We start from the raw sequence: 12,004 nt of genomic DNA on the forward strand, positions 1-12,004 counted from the left end.
TCCAGATATTTTTTCTCAAGCATTTTCTGCATGGTTATATCTGTGAAAAATATATTATACATGCTCCATTGAAGTCGATTTTCAAATAACTTACAACTTGATATTTTGACTGATTGGTAAAAATATATCAGGGGTTAATATTTTATTGTCGTTTGTATGAAGCTTTTTTGGAACCTGGGATTCCAGCTGTTCCTGCTAGTCATCATTAGTCTGGGAAGTTTCCGAGGTATGAGGATTCACAAGTGGAGATGGTAGCCTTGCCTTACTGATATAAATCCTTGTATGGCATTGAACTTGGATTAGTTGCAAAGTTTACAAACATAAACTGTAAAGCATCATTCAGAAAACTGACTAGTTTGGGTTTTAAACGAATTAAAAAATACAAGTTGGAGTATTATATTGAAGGTAATAAAAATTAGACTATTAATTATATAGTCTATGTGCATATTTGCAACTATTTTTTAAGGACTTCTGAAAATTGTATTATTTGACTTAAAAAGTTTCTCTTTTTTTATTACAAAGATATTTTCATACTCTTAAGCATGTAATAATTTGGTGGTACTGCTGTGTGTATTAAAATAGTACATTTTGTGATTGTTGTTTTAATTCCAAAATGCATCCGAACACCAGTGTCATTCTGGCGAAATAAGTTTGCACAATCTACGGTACCTAATAAAACAATCCATAAATAATGCGCTGTAAATAATGCGATGAGAGCAACAGCACACGAACCCTGATGAAAGCACTTCTTGTTGACGTATTTATTTTTAGGAAGTGGCTATTTTTCCACAATCAGGTGTTGCCAGAGTTAGGATTAAAGTTAAGAAGGGTTAAGGTAAAGGTTAGAGTTAGGAATAAGATTAGGGTTTTGATCTTTCCAGGACTAAACAAATTTCCAAAATACAAGTTTCTGTTTTCAACAGCTTTAAACTTTTCTCAAATTAGGGCAGAATTCCTTATCTGGCAACACTATTGAGGCTATTGTTACACTATGTAGTGTAAATATAGCCACAGCCTTATTTTTATGCAGCATGCAAGGTAGGATTTCATTTTTAACTTTTTTTTTTATCAATAATGGAGTTTTTCTAAAAACGTAATTTAAAAATCTAAAGAAAGTCACATACGGTAGTTAACGTAAAAAATAAAACTTACACAAGTCGTGATAACATTAAATTGATAAATAAACTGTTAAACTATTTTCAGTCAAATTATTTTCAATTGCAAAATATTTACAAATTTGTGAAGTGGACGCAATTCCCTCAATAACATGCACATGAACCCTGTTATACAACAGGCATACGATTTTTGTGTTTTAGTGTAAGAAGTATTTCACATAAATGACTCAGTATAGCAACTACGGTACGTTACAGCCTGCACAATCTTCTCTTCTGAAAAAAATGTTAAATTGCCTGTCACCTCTAAATTTTTTTCATAATGTCACCCTAGCAATTTATCTTAATCTAACCAACAGCTGTAACTTACAACGCATTGTTTGTTTATATGTGGCGCTATTTGAAACCAAATTCTCTTGTAGCATGAAAATTAAACTTTATTTCACAGCGACCAACAACGCAACAAGTCAACCGTAGTTTTGAAATGTGCGATTGCTTACTTTCTTTCTAGTTTTATAGTATACGTAGTTAGGGTGATGTCAGTATTTCTTCTCTTGCTCTCTACTGACACAACCCGCAAATGCAGTTACACCATAGATATCTTACATAGATATGCAACCATAGATATCTTACATTATAGATATGCAACTCAGCAATCGTGGAATTATCGTCACGCTCGACTGACTTTATGGACACAATCAACAATCAAGGTTGCCAGCTTGGCTAAGAGTATCTATGGTAGGCTATTATTGTACGGTTTGGGCTTGGCGAGTGGTGGCTTTTGAGCTCCTTTGGAATATTTTGTTTGGCGTATATTTCAAGTTTTCACAGAATAGCCTACTATAAAAAATCAAGACAATAATCTTTCTTCACGTAGGTTATGCAACTTCTGTTTCATGATCGTTGGAACTTTCATTTAAGCTTATTTCCAGTGACTCATTAAAGCTTGTTGTAGGCAGTTTACAAACCTGAGATAGAGGGGCGCCGGAACAATTTTAGGACGAGAGTTTTAGGATGAGATATAGCGATAATGCTGGGCAACTCATTCGTTTTCCCGCTATTAGCCATGAAAGTCGAAATGTGAGACAGATGAATAATTGCAATACCGGTAGCTTGAACAAGAAACGAAAGGTAAATTTCACATTCATAGCATCACAATCTGCTGCAAAGTATAAAATGTGTCCACGGGATAATTTGTGTGGGCCTACTGTAGGCTATAGGCCCTATAATTTGGCTATTTGCAGTAGCTTACATGACCTTAAAAGGGCACAATTGCCCCCCATCCAGAGAAAATTTGAGGGCAGGGGGCATCCTCCCCCTGCTGAGACAGCTTCATTAGCATCACGGATCCAACCGCCAAACCAAGACAATTTTAATGTTTGGTACACACCATAACTAGGCTACCAAATGCTGTAGCACAGCTTTCGGTAGCCAGCAGTAACTTTCATTTTGGTAACACTCAGTAGATTAATTGAATAAAACTTCAGCTTGTCCTGGAACTACAGCTCCAAAAAAGGCCTTTACTTACTCATCAATGGTTGACAGCCTTGTTGTTAGGCATTGTCGGAAATTTTCAGGGGTTGTCAGGCATTGTAGAGTAGCTACTTTCAGGCATTGTCTAGGATTTCCAAGCATTGTCGAACATTATCAGTGGTTGACGGGGTTGTTAGGCATTATAGAACATTTTCAGGCATTGCCAAACATTTTCAAGGGTTGTCGAGAATTTTCAGGGGTTGTCAGGCATTGTAGAGTAACTACTTTCTGGCATTGTTGGGAATTTCCAGGCATTGTCTAGGATTTCCAGGCATTGTCGATCAATAATTTTGGGTGGCAGCTGACTTTCGTGACCTTTTGGTCTTTCGCTGCCATCCTTGTTGCGCGAATTATTTGTGTTTATTGTGTTTTTGTTTTTTGTGTCTTTCTTTTTCGCCAACAAAACAAAAAATAAACTGAACTGAACAATATCAGTGGTTGACAGGTTTGGTAGTCATTATGGAACATTTGATTGATTGAATCTTTATCCTCGGACTGGGAAAGCTTCTTGCAGAGCTTAATTCTGGCAGTTTTGCATACTTGTAGAGGCTTTGAATCACTGACGCAGGCCCGGTCACCGAGATTGACAGGGTGAAGTTTCCGATTGTTGAAGTCTTGTTGCCTGGAAATTATTCCATCCATTAGATGCCGCTGAATGGAGAGCAGTCCTTAACGTGCGTTGCTCAAGCGCACACCTCGAGAGTCAAACCAGCGCCGCTATTGATCTTGAAGTTTCTTCGTTCCAGAAGTGACTCGCTAACCAATTGAGCTATCGGGGCGGACATTTTCAGGCATTGTCGAACATTTTCAGGGATTGTCGAACATTTTCAGGGGTTGTCAAGCATTTTCAGGGATTGTCAGGCATTGTCGATAATTTCAAGGCATTGTCTAAGATTTCCAGGCATTGTCAATGCTAGACAACCCCTGAAAATGTTCGACAATGCCTGACAAACCCGTCAACCACTAATAATGATCAACAATGCCTGGAAATCCTAGACAATGCCTGGAAATTCCCAACAATGCCTGAAAGTAGCTACTCTACAATGCCTGACAACCCCTGAAAATGCTCGACAATCCCTGAAAATGCTCGACAATGCCTAAAAATGTTCCATAATGACTACCAAACCTGTCAAACACTGATATTGATCGACAATGCCTGGAAATTTTAGACAATGCCTGGAAATTCCCAACAAATGTCTGAAAGTAGCTACTCTACAATGCCTGACAACCCCTGAAAATGCTCGACAATCCCTGAAAATGTTCCATAATGACTACCAAACCTGTCAAACACTGATATTGATCGACAATGCCTGGAAATCCTAGACAATGCCTGGAAATTCCCAACAAATGTCTGAAAGTAGCTACTCTACAATGCCTGACAACCCCTGAAAATGCTCGACAATCCCTGAAAATGTTCGACAATTCCTGAAAATGTTCCATAATGACTACCAAACCTGTCAAACACTGATATTGATCGACAATGCCTGGAAATCCTAGACAATGCCTGGGAATTCCCAACAATGCCTAAAAGTAGCTACTCTACAATGCCTGACAACCCCTGAAAATGCTCGACAACCCCTGAATATCTTCGATAATGCCTGAAAATGTTCGACAATGCCTCACAAGCCTGTAAACTACTGATAATGATCGACAATGCTTGGAAATCCTACACAATGCCTAGAAATTCCCAACAATGCCTGAAAGTAGTTACAACAACCCCGGTTGTCGGGTTGTTGTACCGCAACCCCGGTTGTCGAAAATGTTTGACAACCCCTGAAAATGCTCCACAACCCCCCAAAAATCCGACAATGCCCGACAATGCCTGACAATGCCCGACAGTGCCTGACAATGGGTATTTAGAGGTACCCTCTGTGACTGTGATTTGTTTTCAATCGCCAGAATCTCCATAAAGCAGTTCATGCGGAACGAGAATGTGACGTCATCACAAGCAATCCATACGTCAACTTGAAAACGAAGAAAGTTTTATTTAAACAAAAACCAAAAAAATATATTAAAAATAAAGTTGTTTTGCTGTGCCAAGTTTGAAGTCAATGCATACAGCCATAGCTACGCTGTTAGCCTTCAAACATCGTTACGCACCACTGAGTTGCATATCTATATATAAGATATCTGTGATGCAACTCAGCAATCGTGGAATTATCGTCACGCTCGACTGACTTTATGGACACAATCAACAATCAAGGTTGCCAGCTTGGTTAGCGTATCTATGGTAGGCTATTATTGTACGGTTTGGGCTTGGCGAGTGGTGGCTTTTGAGCTCCTTTGGAATATTTTGTTTGGCGTATATTTCAAGTTTTCACAGAATAGCCTACTATGAAAAATCAAGACAATAATCTTTCTTCACGTAGATTATGCAACTTCTGTTTCATGATCGTTGGAACTATCATTTAGGCTTATTTCCAGTGACTCATTAAAGCTTGTTGTAGGCAGTTTACAAACCTGAGATAGAGGGGCGCCGGAACAATTTTAGGACGAGAGTTTTAGGATGAGATATAGCGATAATGCTGGGCAACTCGTTCGTTTTCCCGCTATTAGCCATGAAAGTCGAAATGTGAGACAGATGAATGATTGCAATTTGCAATAGCTTGAACAAAAAACGAAAGGTAAATTTCACATTCATAGCATCACAATCTGCTGCAAAGTATAAAATGTGTCCACGGGATAATTTGTGTGGGCCTACTGTAGGCTATAGGCCTTATAATTTGGCTAAAAGCGAATAGCAGAAGTTGTTAGCCTATATTGCAAAATTTGCAGTAGCTTACATGACCTTAAAAGGGCACTATTTCCTCCCATCCAGAGAAAATTTGAGGGCATGGGGCATCCTCCCCCTGCTGAGACAGCTTCATTAGCATCACGGATCTAACCGCCAAACCAAGACAATTTTAATGTTTGGTACACACCATAACTAGGCTACCAAATGCTCTTGCACAGCTTTCGGTAGCCAGCAGTAACTTTCATTGTGGCAACGCTCAGTAGATTAATTGAATAAAACTTTAGCTTGTCCTGGAACTACAGCTCCAAAAAAGGTCTTTACCTACTTATCAATGGTTGACAGGCTTGTTGTTAAGCATTGTCGGAAATTTTCAAGCATTTTCGGGGGTTGTCAGGCATTGTAGAGTAGCTACTTTCAGGCATTGTGTAGGATTTCCAGGCATTGTCGATCAATATCAGTGTTTGACAGGTTTGGTAGTCATTATGGAACATTTTCAGGCATTGTCGAACATTTTCAGGGACTGTCGAGGATTTTCAGGGGTTGTCAGGCATTGTAGAGTAGCTACTTTCAGGCATTGTTGGGAATTTCTAGGCATTATCAAGGATTTCCAGGCATTGTCGATCAATATCAGTGTTTGACAGGTTTGATAGTCATTATGGAACATTTTCAGGGATTGTCGAGGATATTCAGGGGTTGTCAGGCATTGTAGAGTAGCTACTTTCAGGCATTGTTGGGAATTTCCAGGGATTGTCTAGGATTTCCAGGCATTGTCGATCAATATCAGTGGTTGACAGGTTTGGTAATTATTATGGAACATTTTCAGGCATTGTCGAACATTTTCAGGGATTGTCGAACATTTTTAGAGGTTGTCGAGCATTTTCAGGGGTTGTTAGGCATTGTCAGTAATTTCCAGGCATTGTCTAAGATTTCCAGGCATTGTCGATGCTAGACAATCCCTGAAAATGTTCGACAATGCCTGACAAACCCGTCAACCACTAATAATGATCAACAATGCCTGGAAATCCTAGACAATGCCTGGAAATTCCCAACAATGCCTGAAAGTAGTTAGCCTACTCTACAATACCTGAAACCCCTGAAAATGTTCGACAACCCTTGAAACTGCTCCACAACCCCCCAAAAAGCCGACAATGCCCGACAATGCCTGACAATGGGTATTTAGAGGTACCCTCTGTGACTGTGATTTGTTTTCAATCGCTAGAATCTCCATAAAGCAATCCATGCGGAACGAGAATGTGACGTCATCACAAGCAATCCATACGTCAACTTGAAAACGAAGAAAGTTTTATTTAAACAAAATCCAAAAAAATATTTTAAAAATAAAGTTGTTTTGCTGTGCCAAGTTTGAAGTCAATGCATACAGCCATAGCTACGCTGTTAGCCTTCAAACATCGTTACGCACCACTGAGTTGCATATCTATATGGTTACACAATAAACGAAGAAGAAAGCTGTTTTGTTTCAAGTGATCACAGCGTTAATGTGTTTTTAACCAGAGGTGGGCAGTAGCGCGCTACTTTTGTGACAGCGATAGCAACACTACTATTCAATTCAACTACATTTTGTTGGGGTAGCGGCTGTTGTAGCGACGCTACTTTTCCCCAATGTACTGTAGCGGAAGCAGAGAGGCGCGACATTTATTTCAGTCGTGTAGGCTACTTCAGCTACCTGCTCTACTTTCCAATTTTCTTACCCCCTGGATTGTTCAGTTGGTTAGCGCATGACTTCGTGAACGAAGAAGCTTCAAAGTGGCGCTGGTTCGACTGGTTAGTTGGTTTGGTTTGGTTTTGAATCTTTATCCTCCGACTGATAAAGTCTTGATAGGTTATTCCTCGTAGTTTCGCATAGGCTCTTGTAGAGATTCTTGACGCAGAGCCGGTTACCGAGATTGGCAGAACGAGGCAATCAATCATGAAACACAATGTATAAACGATTTCAAGTAGGCCTATTAGGAATGTGTTACGGACAATTTTCATATCAAACGTCTTATAAAACCGTTCAGGTCTACTGAATCTTAGCGTATTACGTCATGGCAAATTCTAAGAAATGAGCAGATTGCAAGACCTGTAAAACATTGCAGCTGCAGCCTGCAGCATAACATTACATCATCGTAAAATACACTTTTTGAATAGACGTTTTCAAAAGAGTGTTTCTTTCGGTCATTGCATACAGACGAACGGATCCGGGAATCTTATGTTACAATTTTCCCACGAAGAGATTATGGTTTACCGTTGTGACCAGAATGCAACAACATTATTGGGAGTCTAGGGGGCTTCGCCCCCCAGACGTTGGATTGACTTTGACTGCTGCGCCTCTGGGCCCACTTACCTTTAAAATGGTTCCTCTATCCCTGCCACGTGATCTTGAGCCGGACGCGTAACTACTCCGCCCCGATAGCTCAGTTGGTTAGCGCGTAACTTCTGGAACGAAGAAGCGTCAAGATCAAGCGGCGCTGGTTCGACTCTCGGAGTGTGCGCTTGAGCAACGCACGTTGAGGACTACTCTCCATTCAGCGGGATCTAATGGATGGAATAGTTACCCGGCAACAAGACTTCAACAATCGGAAACTTCACTCTGCCAATCTCGGTGACCGGGCCTGCGTCAGTGATTCAAAGCCTCTACAAGTATGCGAAACTGCCAGGATTAAGCTATCTGCAAGAAGCTTTCCCATTCCGTGGATAAAGATTTAATCAATCTATCAATCTTGGGGTGTGCGCTTCAGCAACGCATGATTTATTTGTACAAAAATCAATCAATGGTTTATTTGTACTGTACATGCTTGTACATGTACAATTTGTACATAGGCTAGTAGGCTACCGGTACATGTTTGAAATATGCAATTAATACTAATATAGGCTACACGTTACACAATGCAAGAGTTTCACATGTTTCCATAGCTCCCATATCTTGGTAGCCGTTCCTGTGTTAAAAGCCTCTACGGGTATGCGAAACTACCAGGAATAACCTACCAAGGCTTTGTCAGTCCGAGGATAAAGACTCAAAAACCAAACCTAAAGTGGCAAAAATGAATTGTTTTTATAGATTTTTTATGGCAACACTGGATAATAAGAATAAAATTTCACCTTGAACTTGTTTTCCAAAGACGATGTTGAAATGAAGTGTAAAGAAATGTGGTAGGCGACTAAAAGGTGATAGCCTATGATTCGTTTTCAAAGCAAGTTTGACTTCATAAGGTAGCCTATCCTTAAATAGAACTTTCCAGTGTCAGTTTGAGACAAAAGTAGCGGGCGCTACTTTTTGTCCGAGCAACGGTAGCACGTCCTTTTTCATTCACTGGTAGCGCGTAGGGGAAGCGCCGCTCCTTTGGCATAGGGGAAGGTGAGGTAAGTTTAGCCAGTGGGTAAGTTGAGCCACCCCCCGTAACTCGAAAAATAAAAATCGCATCAACTTTCTACTGCTACCTACCTGACCGTTTATCTTATATGGAGCTGTTCTGTAAAGATTATAGGTCTTTGTCTTGTAGAAAGACAGAAAAACTGTTTTTAGTGATTTTGGGAAGTTTTTTGAACTTTTTGAAAAAAAAGATTTTTTGAGTGTTACAAAATGTCTGTGGCATTCACCAGTATTGATATGTCTAACAGTAATCACTAATCTTAGCTTATTCAGAAACTATTAAAGTGAGGTTGCTAGCTCATATATGACTGGAGAAATTCTCGTTTAACTTTTAATGGCGGCCTTGAGGTAAGTTGAGCCAGTGATGTACAGGTAAGTTGAGCCGGTGGCTCAACTTACCTCACTTCAGCTGCCAGTGTTAAGTGATGATATATGTATAGTCATTAAATAGCATTAAATAGTGTAGTAGTCATTAAATAGTCATTCTATTTGAATACAAGACCTTTTGATGATCCGTTAGGTGAAACAATTTGTAAAGGTTTCAGATAGTAATAACTATATTTGATTTAGTCATTAAATAGATAATAAAGTGTATTTTACTTTTTAATAGTCTAAATCTCTGGAAAAATAATTTGTCCATTGGTCTATTGAAGTTGAAATTTATTTGTAGTGTAACCTGCAGCCCACTAGCAACATGCAAGGGAAAACCCGACCTGTGCATTACATTGGAAAAATCAAATGCTTCAATGAAGATGGAGAAATTGAGGCCAACTTTTTAAGAAAAGTGCCTGGAAAGTCCGAGGAAAAGTTGTCCTTTGTCTTTAAAGCAGACGATGAGTGTGCTTTTCTTAAAGAGGATGTCGTTAAAGCTTCCTCACACGACCACTTGGAGAAACTTTCTGCCGTCAGCAGAAATTCCGGTTTCCATGCTCTCTTGATCAGTGGCATATGGAATAAGTTTAGATCTGACAGACAACGGAAATTGATTTAGAAAATTCACATTTGGAGGTTTATTTAATCAGGATTGTGTATTAATTCATCGTTTTATTTTCTGTTTTGCAGCTCAGTTAACACGATCTGCTAGTACTACATTGATTCAACTTCTGTTGACGTTTAATCAACGAAAAAGTGGCAGATTTGTCGGCTGGGAAGTGCGCAATTTCCAGTTGAACAATCACAACAAAATAAATTTATTCTTTCACATGTTGTTCTTTCTTCCTGGTAGCAGCTATGTATTAACTGCTACCCAACCTGTCTTCTTTCTTACTTTTAATTCAAGTTCCACATGTGTTGAGTGAAGATTACATATTGTCAACAAGAGACTGGATCAATTGTGTAGTGGAATAGTCACTGTCACTGCACACTCTAACACGTCCGTCCGATAGATTTATCACATCGTAAAAAGCCGAACCACGTTTTTGCCAAGCAGCGAAAACACGAGTTAGTGAATAGAGAAAAAATAATAAGAGATTGTCGCTCAAGCATGACAGTTTATCGCAATGATGACGTCACCATTGCGTCACAATCCATGTTTCAATTCGGGACAAATAGCTGGGCAATAGTTTCGTGAACACATGTATTGCATAGCATTTTATATGTAGGCTACCATCGCTACAGCTTTTGTTATTGAACTTAAATGAGTGGCTCAACTTTCCTCACACCCCGTCTCAACTTACCACATGGGGTACTGGGGTAGGTAAGCTGAGCCAAAATGACGTAATATTTAAAACATGTTTTTTTTCAATATTCTTATGAGTTATAAAAAAAAATTTTTTGTTAAAGGCCAAAGCATCAACCATTATGCTGCCACTTTCACTTTTATTGTAAACCAAGCGGTTTTCTTAGTAGAAGCGTTTAAGTAAAAAGTGGCTCAACTTACCTCATCATCCATCCATCCTCTGTGGTAGTAGCGGTAGCGTTCTACTTTTAAAGTAGCCGATGCCCACTTGTGGTGTTAACAATGAATGAAAAGTTAGACTGTAGGGGTTGCATCTCTTCAATCGTTTTAGAGGAAGAAAACAGTTTAGGTATTATTCTAGCTAAATTAATTACAGTAGTCCCCATTAGCGTAGCCAGGGGGGGCGAAAGGGGCCATGGCCTCCCAAATTTTCGAAGGTTGGATTACGAAGTTGAGCCCTTTGTTGAAAATATAATAAAATTTATAGAAATTTATATCGTTTTCCAAGACATCTGGCAATTAACACCCCCCAGAGCTTGTTTTAGGCACACAGAAAGACACCAATAAATTTTGTAAATACAAATGAACGAAGTATTTTTAAGTTACATTCAGACTTTTAGCCGATTGTGTCATTTCACTATCGGTCCTAACTCCTGGAACCTGCGATTTTGACTTAAAATGTAACGTATGTCACGAGAAACAATTATAGCCCATCTAGGGTTAGATTGCTGGTTTATTCTTTTCAATTAATTCAAGGTCATATCTTAAACGTTTTCTTCGCTGCTTTTGGCGTAGCGTACGTGACTTTACGTTTAGGACGTTTCGACGAGTTTCTACGCTTTTCCAGAGTCATGTGATAATATTTCAGAATCGCTTACTCTGTTGTGTTTTTGTGTAGTTTTTGAGTTTTCGTATTGCTGAGTTTTCGGTGTTCTCTAATTTTAGCCGCAGTTTTTGCCCGTTTGTGTGTAAGAGCTGCCTTTAATAAGTTAATGGCTGTTTATCTGCTAATAAATTTCATACAAATATCACCCTAAAAGTGTTTCCAGAAAGCATTATAATCCATTATTTGAGTGTAATTTTGCACAAAAATTTCCGGGGAGCATGCCCCTGGACCCCCCTAGAATACGCGTGCCTTTGGAACGCTCTAACCCCGCACCACTATTATTGCTTCCCTTGCTCAACCCACCACGATACGCCACAGCACATCAGGTGGCGATGTCTTAAATCAAACACTTTGTCATTCTCTTGAATTCATCACATGTTTGCCCCCCCCCCCCCCCCATTTTTTTTTGACTACGCCACTGGTAGTCCCCGCTGATTAAGCCTACTTCAGAACCGGACAATTTTTGGCTTATTAAACGAGGGAGGAATTTCTGCCACACCCATACGCACAATTGACCAGGGCCTCTGTGAGAAATTTTTACTAGGGATACGAAGATCATTTCGGGCCCCCCTCTCACTCGGGCCCCCTTTTGTCTTGGGCAAAACGCGTGATGTTTGCTTAGGCGTATTGCAAACCATACAACATTTTGCTGCAGAATTGGACATCTGTGCTCAACAATAGTATCAGGCTG

Source organism: Aplidium turbinatum, chromosome 10, assembly GCF_918807975.1.
Source record: "Aplidium turbinatum chromosome 10, kaAplTurb1.1, whole genome shotgun sequence".
NCBI classification, from domain to species: Eukaryota; Metazoa; Chordata; class Ascidiacea; order Aplousobranchia; family Polyclinidae; genus Aplidium; species Aplidium turbinatum.